At 34.9% G+C, this 21,138-nt stretch overlaps 1 protein-coding gene across 1 annotated transcript in view; it reads left to right on the top strand.

The window, feature by feature from the left end:
• The first annotated feature begins 11,507 nt into the window (after positions 1 to 11,507).
• Positions 11,508 to 21,138, top strand: part of LOC138705838 (organic cation transporter protein-like) — an 85,786-nt gene continuing 76,155 nt past the window's right edge. Inside the window, exons 1-2 of the mRNA XM_069834512.1 lie at positions 11,508 to 11,638; positions 11,833 to 11,942. The gene's annotated coding sequence lies outside the window, so the exon portion shown is untranslated. The remainder of the gene's footprint in view (positions 11,639 to 11,832; positions 11,943 to 21,138) is intronic.

Here is a 21,138-nt window from a genome sequence, read left to right on the forward strand (position 1 = left end):
ACTGGACATCTTTTAAAAAAATTAGCCCCTAGTAGACCTTCACATTCTGCTTTCAAGAAGCAATCATTCTGCAAATCCAGTACCTCTAACTGCAATTCTGGGATAACATTTTCAATTTAAACATGAAAAAGAGTGGCAAAAATATTGAAATCTTTCTCCAGCCCTTGAAAATCACTGAATCTGGGTTCTTTGAACTCGTATAACAGATGATCTATTTTAAGAATGTCCATATTTAAGTTCGCGTCCTGAATATTTGTAACTAATCCTAAACATGAGAAATGAAAGAACCGCCTTTCTTGTAAGTGTGATATCCTCTCGATTCATATGATTCTGCGAAAGACAATGTCGACCTGGTTGGCGTGTTGGTATAGCGCTGGCCTTCTATGCCCAAGGTTGCGAGTTCGAGCCCGAGCCAGGTCGATGGCATTTAAGTGTGCTTAAATGCGACAGGCTCATGTCAGTAGATTTACTGGCATGTAAAAGAACTCCTGCGGGACAAAATTCCGGCACATCCGGCGACGCTGATATAACCTCTGCAGTTGCGAGCGTCGTTAAATAAAACATAACATTTTTTAACAGCGAAAGACATCGTATCACTAATGAAGCTCCGAAGTACAGCAATCCAGTATAATCCGCAACGTACACGCGCAGTATTTTCATGGAGTGGGAAAAGGGGAAGGTAGGGGGTAAGTTTGATGCTTCGCTGAGGTCTGACGTCACTGCGGCAATGCCGCAGAAATGCCCACCGTTACTCTATATCGACGGAGCAAGTAATATGCAGAACGACTCAGTACGATCTCCTCACATAGCAATAGCAAGTTAGTAGCTGTTATTAATTCGTTATTCCATTAGATTGAAGAAATTAATTCATAAAAGGTTATATGGAGTTCTCGTTATTTTCTTCATTTCCAACAACGAATTCTTTAATGTCTACTACTACTAATAGATGTAATTCAATATTTTTCGTCCCTATATAAATACTGAAATCGATTACTTTTAGTAAGAAACGTCACAGAGAGAAGAGAGTTGCACAAGTTTGGGAGCTCTGAGAACTAATTTTGACTGATGGAAGATATTTTAATTGACTTGACGCAGATAGGTCGTGCGCCTCGCCTCTTCCTCCTCACGTCATATAATTACCTTGACCTTGTACACGCCGGGCAATGCGCCGTGGGCTGAAGCCAAAAAATTCTGGTAAACCGCCATGGATGTTACGTATGTGAAAATAAATATGTCCGATGTGATTTCGGTTATCATGTATCGAACAATATACGTAAAGTGTTAGGTGGCTTTTAATTCTCAGTGTGTGCTTATGGATTAATGGTAACGAACTTCGCAACATCCAATGGAAGCTAAGTAACTCATTATTTAAGTACTATTATCAAGGCCGTACTTTGATTAGATGGCAGGCCATTGGCCAGGAGTATTCGGATTAGAGTACAGCAAAATATATTAATAAGAAAATGATTAAAACAAAAACAGAGTCTAGAATGTCATTATCAGGCTTCGGTCCTGCGGACAGAAACGCATGAAGTTCAGAATGCATGACTATAATGTTGTGTTGGTCGAGTGACGTGGGTGATGGAGCGCGCCGTTACTTCGTGTCTCAACATGTACACAGTACGGCACAAAATATATTTCACTTTGTACAGATGCAGTATATACAGTACATTCCTAGTGTAGACAAATATCTGTCATTAAAGCATTAACGTGAGTTGTAACCTTCAATCAGGTGTCCCTACGCCGAAGTCTGTTACACGTACCGCAGCCAAGCAGCAATAGGCCTACACACAATGGTAATGCACATTACGGACCCACCTGTGCTGTTGCAGTCGGGTGACTGCACACGGGTCATGACGTCATTTATATTCCGTGTACTCTAAACCTCATACTGGTTACTCTGTGTCCCTAGGCCGAAGCCTGGCCATTATACACAGTGGAAGTGAGGCAACCCTGCAGATTTTCAGAGCGAATAGCTCATGTTATATGTAACAAAAAATTGTAATATATTGGTGGAAAGTCCATAGTTTTCTCAGAAAAAAAAAGTTTTTTTCCCCCCCCTCAATGTTTAACACCCTCTTATTCGGTAGCTATTGCAAGTAGGATCGTGATTTTTGTCCATATCGATAGAAAATCTAATGAAGAATAATTTATTCCTCTGTCGTATTTCAATAGCATGGACGGTTTTCGTGTAAATTTAATTTAAAACCACTAATTTGAAGTCACTGACCGATGAGACCAGCTTCCAACATTGAAACCAGAAAGAGCGATGGGAAGTAGTTCACTGAGGCAGACAGACCTGAGTTCGTTGACCTCTTACATCTGTATTACGAAAAGAAAGAAGAGTATGTTAGCGGCGATGTTGCCAGACTTCTGAAACTTCAAACTCAATTTTCTCATTTATCATGCATTTAATCACAAAATGCAATATAGGTTTTCCATTCATTTAAGTGTACCCTATCGTCCCTTTCAATCTGCGGGATTATTTTAATTCCACTCTGTATAATTCATCAGCATTAACAGATATTACACATAGGCTATTAGTCATAATACGTAGTGCGAGTTCGAAAGATTCTTGTTAAGAGTGGACTATTTTTTCGTAATAAAGTATTCAATACATAATACACTGTATAGCAATAGATTTAAAAATGGCAGCTTACAATACAGAGCAGGTTGAACGGTTAGAATGGAAAGAGACTGCTTAGATTACGTTAGTTCGTTGATTCTCCTGATGAAAAAACGACCCTGGTTACTATAGTGCATGGGCTGCCAAAAAATCATGTTAACGCTGACTCACTTGAGTGGCGTTGCTTACGTACAGTAAATGACTTCGGGAGGAAGAGTTAAATGGGGAATAGCAGTATGTACAGTAATTAGAACAGTGGTGAATTATTAATACGCTAAACATTATTGAGAAGTCATTATATATTCATTATGTACAAAATCAAAATTAATTAATTAGTTATATGAAAATGAATTAATTATAGATGTTCGAGTAATATTGTAAGTCATTAAACATATTCAAAATGAGTTAGAAGTAAATAAATGAACCACTAACAGTTCCAAATTAATTTAAGTCAAATACACAATCATCGTTATTCCGATATAAAAATAATGTTTTTTTTTTAAGTTGAATTGAGCAAAACAAAATCTGCTGAAATTAGTCCTCCTCAGTTTCACGTACTTTTCCAAGTAATATTGAATTGAAATCAGGAATTATGTTGCACGCTGCCAGCCGTAACTGGTTACAAAATATTTGTCCGTTATGGGAGTCTACATTTTGATTTTAACAGTTTTCGTTCTTGAGAAGAACCGCTCCAAACATGGCTTCCACAAAACTGGTGAAAGATAAAATCTTTCTGTGTTTCTTATATTATAAAGCATTTTATATTGTCACCAGCACTGCAGAAAAACTCTTCTTCCCACTGTAAACTAAAGCTTAATACAAACATACTTTTGATGTGCTTCACTACCTTTACTGTGTTCGTGTTTTAGTGATAATAAACAAGAGATGATGCATATCCGAGCTTCACGGGGACGCAGAAGGGTTGAGGGGAAGTTACATTGCGGGTTGCATAGTGACTACAGAACGAGATGCGAATCACTTAATGGACACCGATGCTAAAGTGCAGGCCTGTCCAAGGGAGCTGCCTGTCTTCGGACAGTTGACTAAGCAACAAGGTAATTGCACTGGAATGAAGAGCAGAGTCTTTGGTGTGACAGTAGTGCAACAAAGAACGGCTCTTCAAATACGGAAGAAACATGCAGAGAAACAACTTCCAGAGAGGAGTGCCTAGATAGTTCAAGTTCTTACCATATATCTCCTTCTAAACATTCATGGCGAAGTATAAGTGAATAGTTTTCAGAAAACACAATGAATTCCGTAGGCTATACATAGTTACGAAAGAACAAAAGAAGACTATAAATGCGACTGCAAGGAATATAAAGTTTCGCGAGAAAAGATGCGTTAGATTATAGACTTTATGGATAAAGGTGAAAACAAGACAAGCAAATACGAAAAAAAAAAAAAATTCAAGTTTTCGAAGTTCAAGGAGGTACGTGATGTCGGTGGAACGGTCCATTATTGGCATTTATGAAACTGAAAAAAAGAAGGCGCTATGCGAGTGGGACGGATGTATTTCAAAGCATGTAATGCATTTATAAAGTCTGAACCTCACAAGTGATACCAAGAAGGCACCACTTATGAGACATCTACGCCAGACGGTAATGGGGTAGGGTGGCGAGTTCCTTTCCCCGTCCAAAAGATGTCATACAACAGTTCAGCAGTGCGTCTGTCAAAACTGGATGACTGTATAACGACCAATTGAAAATCACGCGAAACTTTCTCCTTCAGAATTTTCACAACAGCGTAGGGATTGTAACCGGTGCGGTCTGTGAGCTATAGCTGTACTGCACAGTTATGTAAACACTGATATCTCACGAGAGTCTACGTACAGTGACCTACCACAATTGCAACGGCACCGGAGTATTCTAGTGTTGGACGTTCAAGGCAATCCGTATATACAGGCGTCACGCCGTACATTGGTGATTGAAGAGTTGCATAAGTACCGTGCATTAATAGTACACAAAACGTAAACAATTAAAACAAATTAATGTGTCTTCCATACGATTGCGAAACGTAATACGCAACGTATGGTCTTTTCCTACCAATTCTTACCTTCTGTGAAAGGTTTATGGTAAATGGAGGCGGGAATGTGACAGAGTTCCCTTGTAAGTTTTCCTCCAGAACACGAGTTTTACTCGTATTTGTACTTGTATATTTAACAGAACATATTGTTATCTGAAAGTTGTTTCTTTTAGTCTTATTATTTTAAGACAAGCTTTCCCTCAATCCATTAAGAACAAATGCTGGGTAACTTTCGGTGCTGGAGCCTGGACTTATTTCACTGGCATTATCACCTTCATTTCATTCAAACACTAGATAACTATAGCAGTTTATAAGTGTCGTGAAATAACCCAATTACAAATTATAAGTTTATTTCTGTGAATTATACTTCATAATTACTGTATTTATGTGGCTTCTTTTCCTTATACTGTAATTCATGTACTTTAATGCAGGTTCTGATATTTTGATAATTTATTATTATTATTATTATTATTATTATTATTATTATTATTATTATTATTATTATTATTATTATCATTATTATTATTATTATTAATACAAAGTACTTTTGTAAATAGTATTGGTGTAAATAATTGTTTATAGACCTAAGAGAAAAGTTATTTTTCTACACCTAAGATACGATAATACATTGTATTCTATCCAACATAATATACTTTATGTTTGCCCTTCAAGCGAAGACATTTTTTTTCTCTTGCTGGGTCTGTATTACATATTACAACAGCTCCAATCGACTGACATGGTATATGTTTGAGGGCAGAGGACTACCTCGCCAGTTGCTCTGTAAAACTGTTCTATTCTTTGCGCACATAAGAGATAATGTGCCTCAACTTCGAAGTCAAATTATTGCATACAAGTGTATTATTAATACAGGTCATATGATAACTAATGAACACATTATGTCTATATAAATAATGATAGAGATAGGAGTATGTATTTGTTTCTTTCTCCAAAGACCTAGTGCACTAAACAGTCTTATTAATATGAATTGTTTATAAAATCAATTCCCATTGCTAGATATAAAAGTAAAAGAATAAAATAAAAATTCAGAATAACGTAACATAAAACGAAGTATAACAATAGGCCTAAGCGCCATTTAGATATACCGGGTATCCATATTATTTACTTCAAAGTTTGAATTTATGACGGACAAAAGAAATATTAGAGAAGATTTCTCAAAATTGTTACTTTTATATTATAATTTCGCGAATCTCTACTATCGTCTATATCAGGTCTGGGCGCTAATATCTCAATTGAGTCACAGCAGACCACCTCTTAACTCCCCACTCCACCTTCTCTGGCTGAGACACTAATTTTAAAGGATATTTATTTATTATGCAATATTTCAGTCTACAATTTATCAACTTATTATTAAATAAAGAATTAACATCTATCATTTCACCATACATAACGTTTCCACATATATTTTCGATCTATTATAAGATCATCTTCAGGTGGGTTATCGTATGTATAATATGTAACAAAGTATGAACACAGGTGAATACAATGGGGTAATGTAAGTGCACATATACTGTAATGTATGTTAAAAATTATGTGGAGAGTATATGGTACAATAATAATATTAACTAGTGTTGTTCTAAGCAAAACATCCTCTGGTCGCCTAAAATCCACCACTGATGCACAGAGCCTTACTGTGCGTTTGTTTATAAGGCGGTGTAAGCGAAAAGGACATTGGCGGAGGTTTTTCCGTCCCTTTCACTTCCTCTTTTGCCCAGAGCTGGTCTTATCAAATTATCACTAGTCCATTAAGCCTCGCAAGGCAACAGATTGATATCAAAAGACTGTAACAGAGAATATCATTAAAGGGATTGTGAGGAAGCTTCAGAAACTTCATCGCCCACAATCTTCCCTTTGCGCACAGATCTCCCAGCAGTCCACCTATCCATGTCCACCGTTGTGGCTGAGGGGTTAGCGAGTCTAACTCCGAACCCGGGTTCGATTTCCGGTCAGGACGAGTTGCCTGGGTGAGGTTTTTTCGGGGTTTTTCCCCTCACTCTTATGGATGAATATCAGGTAACTTTATCAGGCGATTGGAACCCCACTCATCTTCGCCACTTCCTTTCCTCCCCCATCATCTTTTCCTCATCATCCCGTTTCTGGTTTTTCAGATCACTCTACCGGCGACCTCCCGAAGCTGCTGACTCTCTCGACCGGCCTCCGTGGAATGTAGTTCAGCGATGTTGGATGGCTTCTGCAATGTCACCCGAGGCGGACCTACTCGGGGGAGGAGTTTCGCCTCGGACCGACAGGGAGGCCTTGGGGGAATTTGCCGAAGCAGGAATGGTATATGGATTCTCTCGGCTGTAGGGACCGGTCGTTAAGGGGGTCACGTGGTTAGGACGGTGCGCGTAGGGGATCTGTGGCATGCAAATCATTCCATATCGAGGGTTAGCGTAATAGATCTCAATAGATCGCAGTGCTGGGTCATCCGTGTCCCCCTCAGTTAAATTCCATTCCATTCCACCTAACCATTCTTCTTTTCATTCATCCACCCATCTATCCTTCCATCCATCCATCCCTCCATACATCCGTGCTCGAACCTGCTACTATTTTAAATGCAAAATTTCTACACGATCTAACTGCGTGGCAACAATTAAGTTTTTAACAGTTCATGTGTTTATTGAATACTTACTATATATCAATGCGCGGCCCTCGGCGTAGTTCAAGAGGTAGGCGTATTTGTGTGCTGATCCGCTTGGACTGATTACCTGGTTAGGTTTATCCTAGGCTTTCCACAACTCTAATACGAATATCAGGTAATGACAAGGATCCTCAGGCGCATCTCACCTAATAGCATTTCATAGTGAATATTTGTTGTATCACATACGAACGCTGCTGAACGTTCCCCCTTAACGAACTGACCTATTTAAATTAATGTCTGAGACTTATTGATCCCTTGAATGAGACGAAGGAGCCTTCTCATTAAGATATACAGTAGATGACAGGGTAAACAACATGATTTATGAACCGTGACTACGTTTCGAATGGTAAGTTAAAATTATAAATCTAGATTAGGCCTACAAATTATTCATATCAGTTCGGATATTATGCTGCCTTGTCAAACACAACTCAATGAATACATCCCTTGAATTATTGATGGAGTGCACCTTGGAGCAGTTTTAAATTCAGTCTCAGTTTCTACTGCCGTCTCATACAATATGATGTAATAGGCCTGTATCCTATATGCATATCGTGTATATATATACACACACAATATATGTTTATTTATATATTTATTTACTTATTTATCTATTTATGTAATTTATTTTGACAGTGTTTAGACCAATAGACCTTCTCTTCCACACCACCAGAAATACAAATACAAGTGAACCATAAACAAAAAAACGAAATAAAATTTTACAGTTCATATTTGAAATTCCGGTAAGTTCTGTAGATTAATCATATACAGGGTGTAAGGGGTATAAGTGCCGTTCTTTTCACAGTCGTCGGGGACGGTCTACAGAATCAAAAAATGTCCATACAACATAGGGTCAAAACTTGATAGTTTTCCCTGAAAAAGATATTTCTTCTTTTATTTTATTCGCGTTATACTGCTTGTATCGTTAGTAAAATTATGAAAACAATTACATCAGTAGATATATCTAGCAAAGAGTTAATATTAGTTTGAATACATATTTGTGTGTTCTATAACGTTTTTGTGAAATTAAATAAAATTGCATGCTTAAATTTATTAATATTCTGGCGTGAGAGACGTGGCAACGTGTTCAGCAGGCAGTATTCTGCACAGACGTAAATATAGTTCAAGCTCCCTGTCCATAGTTCCACTGCCGAGCGGATAACAGTTCGGTACCAGGTATTCGATAAACAACTTACAATATCATTCACAGTTTAGGAATATGATACGTTATTAATTTATGGAGAAAGTATTCGTAATTCAAGTGAGGCAAGAAGATATACCGTCAATGATTTCCGCAATGAAGGTTACCTAATCGGCGAACTTTTGTAGCGGTTTCTCAACGATTATTAGAAATTAGGAGTCTCTTACCTCATTTCGAAAATTACACAAACACAAATTTCTTTAAAAATGGTACTGTTTCATGGAAGCGGGAGAGATTAAAATGTTGTATTTATATGTACATTTTGTGCAGTAAACCATTATTGTTTATTTTCTAGACGTACAATAAAAAATTGGACCAATATTACAAATATTGTTAAATAAAACGGAAATTTACCATAAAGTTCTATTAATGAAATTGAAAGTTTGTATTTGCTGTTCGTTTTATGTAAACAACGATCCGCCCCTGCATTAGAACAGAACATCTGTTTTGTACCGGTATGTCTGTATCCGCTGTGTACTTGTAAACTCCCTCCTCCCCATCCAGCAACGTTGCCAAACGCCTATTATTGTAAACTTTAATAATTAGTTAAATATTGCAATTAGAAAAAAATTGTGAGGACATTTTTTCTTCCTTATGACATGAACAATCATCAGTTAAAATAATGACACTTATACCTCTTACACTCTGTATAAATTTAATTTCTAGTCTAAAACGTATTTATTCGTTGCACTAAAATCAATATAATGCAAATATGTTGCTGTAAATATTTAATTAACGTTTTCGTCTTTTATGACATCATCAGATTAACATATAAAATATAGAAAAGCAATATCTGTTGCACAATGATGAAATTGTATAATACGTGACATTCAAGGCGGCTTATATTACAGCAATTGATATTACAAAGTCAATAAATTAAAATTAAAATGTGAAATATAGTGTAAAATCATGAGTTCCACTCATGTTCAAATCCTGTGCAATTGCAATAAATTGATATACATAAAATTACTTATAAGTTAATTATTCAGATCATGAATAAAACTTACGTTATAAATATCTTATTACACTTGTTGTGCATTTATGCTATCAATAGGGCTGTAGATGTGAAAAAAGTTACTGGATGTTATATACGACGTGTTTATAGATGTAAGATTGAGTTTGATGCCGTCTATGAGTAGTATGTACATATGTACAACGTATTCATAGCTGATATGTGTTGAAAATTGTTCATGTGTCGGTAATGTAACATACGTCGTAGATGAATTATATGTTAACTCGGCCTGTAAAAGCAATGAATACCAGCAAGTGTTTCTTGGACATAAAGGCGATAAACACTTAGGGCCATATTCATAGACATTTCGCAGCACGCGCTACGAGCGTACTAAGCTAGCCCCGACTATCCACTGGTTACTTATACAGAATTCAAATCATATCCTATCGCTAGCATTGGTTTATGAATACGAAAAACGCTGATCATCCACCGGAAGCCCGCGCTAAAAATGTCTATGAATACGGCCCTAAGGGCTTACATCTCTACTGCTACTAATGCCTTAACTTTCCGCTATCCTGTGAGACTTCGTAGCCTGTAACAGAAACTTTTCTTGTTAACTTACAATTGAAGACCTCTCCGGAATAAGGATGTAACCAACAAAACTGTGATTCCTGTTTCAGGAAAAAAGGAAACTAATTTCAGGGGCATATGTTTACCATTTGACTGAACAAAGATACAAATTTATTCAGCCATTGAACGTAATAATCTATTGTTACAAATAAATACTTAAATACTTTTAAATTACTTTTTCCACCTACATCATATATTTCAAGAATCTGATGTTACATTCTTTTTCCGGGAAAGTCTTCAATTATCGGTATCAAACGAAAACTATTTGCCTCAGGTACTGAATATTATGAATGTATTCCTTGTTTCTTAAGGATTAAAGGTAATTGGCTGTAAACTTTCCTTGTTATAGGTGGGTGAATTTTTACAGAAGCATTTAATTTTATAACGGTATTGCAAGTATATGCCTGGAATATTATTATAGACCATGATATCTTTTGACACATATTTATATAATATTTAAATGCCGATTTCCCTAAATATAAAAATTATATTATATAAATTACACAAAATCAATAACACACATGCATTTCAAAACCATATTCATTTTTAATGAATTCAATCATTTCCTTTAGTGCGTGACAAACTATTTAATTTATGTATGTCGTTTCAACGACAGTATAATGCAATGAATTATAAGCAGAAATACCAGTTCGCTATATAGCAAAGGAATTTTATACCTTGGAAGTGCAATAATCAATTTGGCATAACCACTGTAAACTACGTTAAAATGACAAAAGGGTGTGATGTTCCTATTCTACCAAAAATTGAACCCCGCTGTACTTGTTACCGAAAACGATATCACTTGACTTGAGTTTCAACGGATAATTTAAAAATACAACATATATACAATATATAAAATAGACTAGCATATAAAGATGTCCGTTATGATGGTAAAACGTAGGTCTACATATCCGGCTTTTTTATGTTTCATTCAACAAAAAAGTGAAAAGTCAAAACAAGTTAGTTGATGTAGCAGTAATGTATCTTGTTTTATACGAAAGTAGTGAAATGAAAAACAACGATATGAAGATCAGCCTCTAGGAGCTTCCAAGGCCTCGTTCAGGGCTCTGGCGGTCCCTATCGATCCAAGCTACCACGCCGGCGTGTTGCCAAGCTCAACTTATTCCCTGACCTGACCTTTACTTGAAACCCTACAAACCATTACTTGTGCCTTCTAAGTCTCTCAAATCTTATCCTTTCCGAATTATTGTGACAATGCTCTGAACACGGGAGATTTTGTCGTAATGGGTTTACATGAGTTCCACAAGTGCGGGGACATCTACAGTCGAGTTTTGCAAGTTGATAGATTGAACATGTGCTGGCACATGAGTTGCCTTTATTCTTAGAGCTTGTGGCGTGATGAGAAGAACGTTAGGAAAGATTACGTCTGGCTAATGAGCTACACACAAATGAATGAGTTACGTACATTATTAGGAATTCAATTTCGGTTCCTTTACGGGAATCGGAATAATTTTTACATTCGACAAATTATTTCATTCGACGAAACATTACAACTCACATCGCAAGGAGTTCGACTGTTCACGCAGACGGGTGAGTACAAATTGTTTAAACTTTATAAACTATAATTACAACATATGTAAATATCCATTTCTTTTCTATAACCAAGTATGCGTGTAACAACGTTACCCGTTGCGACTTGTGATGAATGTGTATCTTAAAATACAGAGCGTTTGCAAGGAAACAATTTTGCTCAGGTAAATGTCGTCAGCCTTTTTCTGTTGTAGCTCGAACGCAACTGTCAAGGAAATAGTGTGTACACTGCCTATGGATAGAGCGTGAGAAGGTTCAGTGTTGCATAGTATGGACAGATAGCACAGGCCGAAGGGACATCAAGGTTAGTGCATTAGTATACAGTTAACTTCCATTCAGTGGAGTTGAGTTTAGTTCATAGTTATTAGAATAGCGAATCTTCATTTACAGTATATTAAGTCTTATTAACGAAGAAATCGTACAAAATGTGTCGTACTATATTTATATGAAAATATGCTGGCTTTTAAGGGGAGTTGGTCATTATCGCATGCAAAATAATGGTAAAAATAGCCTCTTTTCAAGCAGTTATAAATATAATACTATTTATCACAGCTCTTTCATTTTTTAGTGATATATGTAAGCTTTGAAATGAAAAAGAATGGTTACTCTAGAGTAAATCTTTATCCTTAAATTATTTTTTTAATTAAGCACAATTTTTTTATAAATCCACTACATATCTGTAATTAGGTACATTCTATTCACTTATTATAGCACATATTGAATTGAAAATTTGACCACTTACTGCTAATAGATACTAAAACATACCCTACTAAAATTATTCATGTATCTATAATATTATGGGCATAGGGCTTATAGCAATCATCACCTTCAATAAATTAAAAAGGAATTGAAGATTTGTATAAGCCGTATGCCCATAATATTACATATATTTTAATAATTTTAGTAGGGTATGTTCTAGTATCTATTAGCAGTAAGTGGCCAAAATTTTAATTCAATGTGTGCTATGATAAGTGAATAGAGTGTACCTAATCACAGGTATGTAGTGAATTTATATAAAAATTATGATTGAATTCAAAAATTAACTTAAGGTTAAGATTTACACTAGATTAACCATTCTTCTTTCATTTTAAAGCTTAATGTGTATACATATATCGCTAAAAAAATGAAAGAGCTGTGATAAATAGTATTACAATTCTGACCGCTTGAAGATAGACTATTTTTACCATTATTTTGCATTCGATAACGTCCAATTCCCCTTAAGAACAATCTAATTCAACAATCAAGAATTTTGTGGAGAAAAAAGTGATAGAAGCAGTTCCATTTTGAATTTAAAAAAGGCGCATAAATCACGATCACGATTACATAAGCTATAAAAAGTTAGCTCAACAGGGAGGTGTATCCAAGACATAAACAACGAAGCAACGAAAATGTTATAGCTGAAGTCTTGTAAGACAACATTATTGTTTATAAATTGAATGGAACATCATGTGCCCAGAGTTCAGTTCTATTGATAGAGACGAAATGCACCGTGTGTCTAAAGCTGTAGACCTTTTTTCAAAAGATGTGAAATGTGCTTTAGAGAGGTTGGTCGATAGATCCACCATTTATTATAAGGTAATCATGTAAACTACATCTGTAATGTAATAGGCCTATGTAATTCGTGAGATTTTATTGCTGAAAGCTGACACTTTGCTTCCCCGTCACTCTTCGAACGTCCTCGTGTTAAGCGAAACCTGTTTCCAGACGTACATCCGTTACTTATCATGCATGATGTTGCTCCATGCCCTAGTTATAAGTGACTAATATCAAAATGTGACGTTCAAAAGATGCATGTAGGCCTAATGAACGTTAATACGACAGGGATTATCGTCCTCGGTAGCCGTTTAGACTGAGGTCCTCGGGTTCAAACACGGTCAAGTGCGATGGATTTTAAAGGGCATTAAAATCTTTAGCATAGCTTCCTCCAAGAGGTAAATAAAGCTGTAAGTATTGTGACGTAGATTTATGATACGTGAAAGAATTCTGTCCCTGATATAACACTCCAGAATTTGTCTGCAATTTTTTTTAAGCTGAAAGCGTCTTTAAATAAAACACTTCTCATCAAAGAAAATTGGAGTTTTCTATAGCAAGCGACACTAAAGGTTTTTTTGACGAAAAAAGTGGAAAAATTGTCCGATTTCGAGAGGGAAGATAGTTTTGAATATAAAGAATTCATATAGAACGTCAGTTGACTTGAAAACATATTAGAAAATTGCTAACATTTGAAAGAATTGATCAATGTTGGTAACCTAAAAGTGTTCGTTTAACACATGAAATAAAGAGAGAGATCATTTCAAAATGAATGAAAACGCACATTCCTCTTCACCTGGTAGGCATATATGCCCAAGGCATACAAAAGTCTAAACTAACCTAACCTGTCATAATTCGTATATGCTAGACGTACTAAAAACCTAAACTAACCTAACCTAATCTCATATATTCGTACATGCAGGACATACGGAAAGCCTAAACTAACCTAACCTAACTATCATGTCACAGATTCTCACCGTAGAACTTAGAAAAATGCAAGTTGAAAGTTTGTGTCGTGTGCTATGGAAAAGTCGAAATTTGCTTAATAGGTCAAATATAAAGATAATTCTAGTTCAGTATGTCGAAAAAGAACATTGAGAGAGACGTATAGATTTTCCGATAAAAATGTGAGCTTCAGTTTTTATACTGTATATATCTTAACTCTTCCGTTTTAAAGCCTAATGTCCTTGTCCTTTATAATGATTCTTTGTAAGCTTATTAATAAGGTCCATTTTCTTCGTCCCACAACTTTGGAATGAGTGTAAGTGTGCACGGGGTAGCCCATACAATATGGCACGTGCCCTTCAATATAGACTCTGCTCACAATCACAATTATACGGTCGCTCTGCAACAGGTTCCTTACTCCTAAACAAGTATATAACTTGCTTGTTCTTCTTAAGCAAAATATATATATATATTTTTTTACATTCCACGTAGATTGTCTGTCCAAAGGTATGTACTTTTGGTCTGTATAAAGTTTAATTTATTCATGTCAATACTGTAATAAAAATGTTCGAAGTTACTGCATTGAAAATTAAATTTTCGGTCATGAAGTTGATTTTTATACTGAGATTTTAAAAAATCGGCACTTACTCGCACAGAATTTTTGTGACCAAAATACAAAACAACATTTAGGTTTTTATCCCATATTGCGGTTTAACTGACAACGCGCGCCTTTTTTCAAAATACAGTATATATTTTTTGTATAGGTGACGGCGAGAAAAAGCGGCCTACGGTGATACGTAAACAGTTATTTGAAGTAATGCTCGAGAAGAAAGCTTTTCTGAATCCTTATGAGTATGTTTTGACTATATTATATATAGCAGAGTATTTACAAAGTGTTTTAAAGTAATTAAGAATTCTATTTGTTATTTTATGAATGATTTTAAGAAACGATGGAAGTTGTGCGGAGCGTAAGAAGGCAAGTTTCTGGCAAAAGTAATCAGAAGTGATTATAAATTAAGAGAGATGAATTTTGTACGAGGATGAAAAAGAAAGCCTGCAAATTTTGCTATTGACTTCTAATTCGGACATAAGATTCTTCAGCGTGTTATAAATAGACTTCGAAGTTGAGGCATATAAACTTTGAAGTCACGTGCACACAGGACAAAGCAATATTTACAGAACAGCTGGCAAGGTAGTCCTCTCCCATCATACACACACCGTATCAGTTGGAGATTTTGTAATATAGGCCGAGCAAATAAATTAGTACATTTTCGGCTGAAGGACAAACGTAAATATTATGTTGGCTAGAATACAATGTACAGGGTCCGGCAGAAATATCTCTCCGGTTAGAATTGGCCGCCATACAGGTTTCATGATAGTTGTGCTTGAATGGTATATAATCTTCGAGCAACACAAGCCTTGCCATTTAAGATACCATCATGGTGTGGGCAGGTGAGCATCGTGCAATTTGTTGTTGAGGATTTTTAAGAAATGGTGACTGTGATTACAACGCTGTGGAAATTTCGTACCCATTTTACAGTAGGTGGTCACAAAAGAATGCTTGATAGGAAAACCGTACTGATGTGGGTGAGAAATGTCAGACAAAAGGTTCAACTTTCAAACAGAAGTCGTCCGGTAGATGTCGCAACGTTCGGGCTCCCGAGAATATCGCATCATTGAGGCATGCTGTTACCACATCTCCACGACGTTCAACAGTTAAACATGCTCTGGTATTATGATTATTTGATCGGAGTGTCAGACGAATCTTACACCTAGATCTCAAGTTCCATCCCTACAAAGCTACGGTGGTTCAGGAACTTCGGCAACGTGAATGGCTCAACCGCAAAGATGGTTGCAAGACCATATTGGACAATGTTCCAGGCGATACTGTTGTGCTCAGTAATGAATAAGCATTTGTCGAGCTGTGTCAACAAACGAAACATTCCATATTAGTCCCCAGAAATTTCCCGAGAAATGCATCAGCGTCCTCCCCACAGCGAGCGTGTTACTGTTTGGTGTGCTGTTACACAATTTGGAATGATAGAGCCATGCTTTTTGAGGAAGAAGGACGCACAGTTACTGTTTGAGGAGTGTATAGCTCATGAGGGCAAGCATTTGGACGATATTATCTTTAAAACAAAGTGATGTCAAAATAGCAAACCTCCTTCTGTAAGATGGTAAAATAAAATTTAGAATAGGATCTATGTTGCTCTTACTTATGTTTCTAATGGGGGATATCATTCTGCCGGATCCTATATATTAGCGACTCTAAAGTGTAGAAACACAATATTTTCTTAGACCTATAAACATTTATACAGAGCAATACTGTTTAAAAATTGATTTTTAAAATGTATTATTATTATTATTATTATTATTATTATTATTATTATTATTATTATTATTATTAGAACGTACAACACGTATAGTTAAAATAAACGACATAAATAGAGTAATTATTGCAAAGTATAAATCACAGAAATAAACTTGTCTTAAAATAATAATATTAAATACCGATAATGTTCTAGTACTATGAAAGGTACAATATTTAGGCCCGATTGTATAAACCATTTAATCTTAGATCAGAGGTTAAATTGATCCTTGTTTCAGCTGAACTTGGAATTTTGTGTTGTATAAAGTCTAATCTGAGATTAATTTGTCTCAAACTAAAGTCAATTTTGACTGAAGAAATTTCTCCGATTAAGTTAGATGATCCAAGTTCAGTTATTTCTTTTCTGTTTGAAATATACGAGTGACAGATTGTGCAAATAAAATATCCATTATTATTAATATCAATAGATATGATAGATACATTTATATATATTTCTTTCAATTTCTTGCCTTAATACACAAACAATCTTATATTTTATAAGGCTCTATCGTGTTCAGCAATATCAAATAACATAACCTATAATTATATTATGTTTATAACAACCATGAATTATTAATGGATATGATAAATTTTCAATTTACTGTATTACTAAACGAAACTTGTCGTTTTATAAAGCTTTATTATGTTTAGCAGTATCAAACACCATAACATGATAACAACTTGGAGAACAGTCAACCTTCTTCTTATTGTCCGCCATTATTTACATTGCACAAAAAACCAGTGTCTCCAACAGAGTATACGGAAAGTCGCCAAAAAGTAGTTGTAAAGTCGCTAGATTTCTCATTATCAACAAAGAAAGATTGAATTTTGTCACTATTGGGGTGCTAAAAAGGTCACTAAATCCCTATTTAAGCAATATAAAAGTTAAAAGAAATTGTTGTTGAAAAAGAGTTAAAGTCGCTAGATTGGCAACACTGAACAAACCTGTATAACATGGTCCGCGCATCACGTATTTCACCTGTTTATGCGATGTTGCCAGAGCCTTTTCACGTGAACTTAGATTGCATTTGAACCAAGGTAATTTGATCGCAGAAAAGTTTTATACAATAGAAGAAGTATCTGAACTCGGTCCACTTTTCGATCTTCGATCAAAGTTGATCTTTAGTCAGGGAGTTTTATACAATTGGGCCTTATACAAACATTTAGGCCCGGATTGTATAAACCATTTAATCTTAGATCAGAGGTTAAATTGATCCTTGTTTCAGCTGAACTTGGAATTTTGTGTTGTATAAAGTCTAATCTGAGATTAATTTATCTCAAACTAAAGTCAACTTTGACTGAAGAAATTTCTCCGATTAAGTTAGATGATCCAAGTTCAGTTATTTCTTTTCTGTTTGAAATATACGAGTGACAGATTGTGCAAATAAAATATCCATTATTATTAATATCAATAGATATGATAGATACATTTATATATATTTCTTTCAATTTCTTGCCTTAATACACAAACAATCTTATATTTTATAAGGCTCTATCGTGTTCAGCAATATCAAATAACATAACCTATAATTATATTATGTTTATAACAACCATGAATTATTAATGGATATGATAAATTTTCAATTTACTGTATTACTAAACAAAACTTGTCGTTTTATAAAGCTTTATTATGTTTAGCAGTATCAAACACCATAACATGATAACAACTTGGAGAACAGTCAACCTTCTTCTTATTGTCCGCCATTATTTACATTGCACAAAAAACCAGTGTCTCCAACAGAGTATACGGAAAGTCGCCAAAAAGTAGTTGTAAAGTCGCTAGATTTCTCATTATCAACAAAGAAAGATTGAATTTTGTCACTATTGGGGTGCTAAAAAGGTCACTAAATCCCTATTTAAGCAATATAAAAGTTAAAAGAAATTGTTGTTGAAAAAGAGTTAAAGTCGCTAGATTGGCAACACTGAACAAACCTGTATAACATGGTCCGCGCATCACGTATTTCACCTGTTTATGCGATGTTGCCAGAGCCTTTTCACGTGAACTTAGATTGCATTTGAACCAAGGTAATTTGATCGCAGAAAAGTTTTATACAATAGAAGAAGTGTCTGAACTCGGTCCACTTTTCGATCTTCGATCAAAGTTGATCTTTAGTCAGGGAGTTTTATACAATTGGGCCTTATACAAACATTTAGGCCCGGATTGTATAAACCATTTAATCTTAGATCAGAGGTTAAATTGATCCTTGTTTCAGCTGAACTTGGAATTTTGTGTTGTATAAAGTCTAATCTGAGATTAATTTATCTCAAACTAAAGTCAACTTTGACTGAAGAAATTTCTCCGATTAAGTTAGATGATCCAAGTTCAGTTATTTCTTTTCTGTTTGAAATATACGAGTGACAGATTGTGCAAATAAAATATCCATTATTATTAATATCAATAGATATGATAGATACATTTATATATATTTCTTTCAATTTCTTGCCTTAATACACAAACAATCTTATATTTTATAAGGCTCTATCGTGTTCAGCAATATCAAATAACATAACCTATAATTATATTATGTTTATAACAACCATGAATTATTAATGGATATGATAAATTTTCAATTTACTGTATTACTAAACAAAACTTGTCGTTTTATAAAGCTTTATTATATTTAGCAGTATCAAACACCATAACATGATAACAACTTGGAGAACAGTCAACCTTCTTCTTATTGTCCGCCATTATTTACATTGCACAAAAAACCAGTGTCTCCAACAGAGTATACGGAAAGTCGCCAAAAAGTAGTTGTAAAGTCGCTAGATTTCTCATTATCAACAAAGAAAGATTCAATTTTGTCACTATGGGGTGCTAAAAAGGTCACTGAATCCCTATTTAAGCAATATAAAAGTTAAAAGAAATTGTTGTTGAAAAAGAGTTAAAGTCGCTAGATTGGTAACACTGAACAAACCTGTATAACATGGTCCGCGCATCACGTATTTCACCTGTTTATGCGATGTTGCCAAATCCTTTTCACGTGAACTTAGATTGCATTTGAACCAAGGTAATTTGATCGCAGAAAAGTTTTATATAATAGAAGAAGTGTCTGAACTCGGTTCACTTTTCGATCTTCGATCAAAGTTGATCTTTAGTCAGGAAGTTTTATACAATTGGGCCTAGAAAACAATATTATGTCCTATTTGCTATAAATCTTAAGTCCTGCATGAGTAAAACTCGTGTTCGGAGTAAATCCGTACTATTATTTTTCTCGCGGTATATGGCATTTAAATCATTCTAATCTATCTGATGATATTTTTTCCCCCTTTCTTAACTGTAAATGAGCACAAATGCTACTCAGGTGTAAATTTTTCTGACATTTTGTATATTCGATTTCCTAACCGTTTCAAATGTATATCATTTTACCTTTTAGGTTTGTTTCCAAATTATATGCAATAGCTACACTTTGTCAGGTCTGGCAACGTTTTCATAAGGGAAGCTAAATTTATATATATTAGGCCTAGTACATAGCTTAATAAATTATTATGAAGAAAGAAAGATATTAATATTTAAAATGAAAATAACTGAAATATTGCATTTGACGAGAAATTAATATAGTAAGAAGTCAAAATTAAAATTTTGTAGGTTAACTTGATAATTAAATGGAGAGAACTGAGAATCAAATGAATTACAAATTACAATACATAAACTATATCAAATTTATATTTATTAATACTAATTTGAATTACTATTCTAAATATTCCTTTAATGTTTAATTTCAATTCTTACAAGTTATAATTTCTTAACAATTCTTATAGGCTATATTTCAAAATAAATTTATACATTTTTACTCCATAATTAAGACATTATTTCTTTTTCCAGCAGTGTTGATACATTCTGCCTCTTGTAAAATGTATTTTATTTTAATTCTTATTTTATTTAATTTCTTTGTGGAAGAAAATTAATAACGTAATTTAAAAATTTGTTTCAATTACATTTCGTTTTCGGCATCGCAATGACTCCACGTTGTTCCAAATGTCCAGGTTCAGTGCTAATATCACAGCCTAGTATACAGTCATGAAGCTTGAGTTTATGAGGGTACTAGAAACAATAGACTGTGCAGGTACTATTTCGCATTGTCTGTAATGAAGCGATATTAGCGATCCTAGTGGTTAGCAACTATCAACGGATGCATATTTACTACGTATTGAGCTTCGTGACTGTATATAGTAGACTGTGCTAATACTACGTACGAAAACTTCAATGTCATCCATAGACAGACAGCACAGTGGATAGAACGATAGAAGATGGCAGAAGTAAAGAAGCCCTAGCCTGTTCCCCCACCTCCATCCATTACTGCGATATCAGTTAACCTGTATCTCCGCGACCTCAACTTCGAATTCTAGTTATAAATCTATAACATAGATTTCTGTTCGAATGCAGCGTTCCTAAATACAATATTTTTATCTCCTTGCAATATCAATCGTTTCGGCAGGGTTTTAGCCCTGAAACTAATGGAAAACATTAGAAACATTGGGAGACTACTTTAACATCGTTGTAGGCAGAGAATATTTTTCCACTTCTAAATTAAAAGATACGTTAAGAAGAGCATAGGCTATTATGTATCCCCGATAATGTTAAGTTGTAATGTTCCTGGTTCTTAGATAACTAAGTGAATCGTCACACACAATTTTATTTAAAATGCAGCTAATA

The sequence above is a fragment of the Periplaneta americana genome, chromosome 9 (assembly GCF_040183065.1).
Source record: "Periplaneta americana isolate PAMFEO1 chromosome 9, P.americana_PAMFEO1_priV1, whole genome shotgun sequence".
NCBI lineage: Eukaryota > Metazoa > Arthropoda > Insecta > Blattodea > Blattidae > Periplaneta > Periplaneta americana.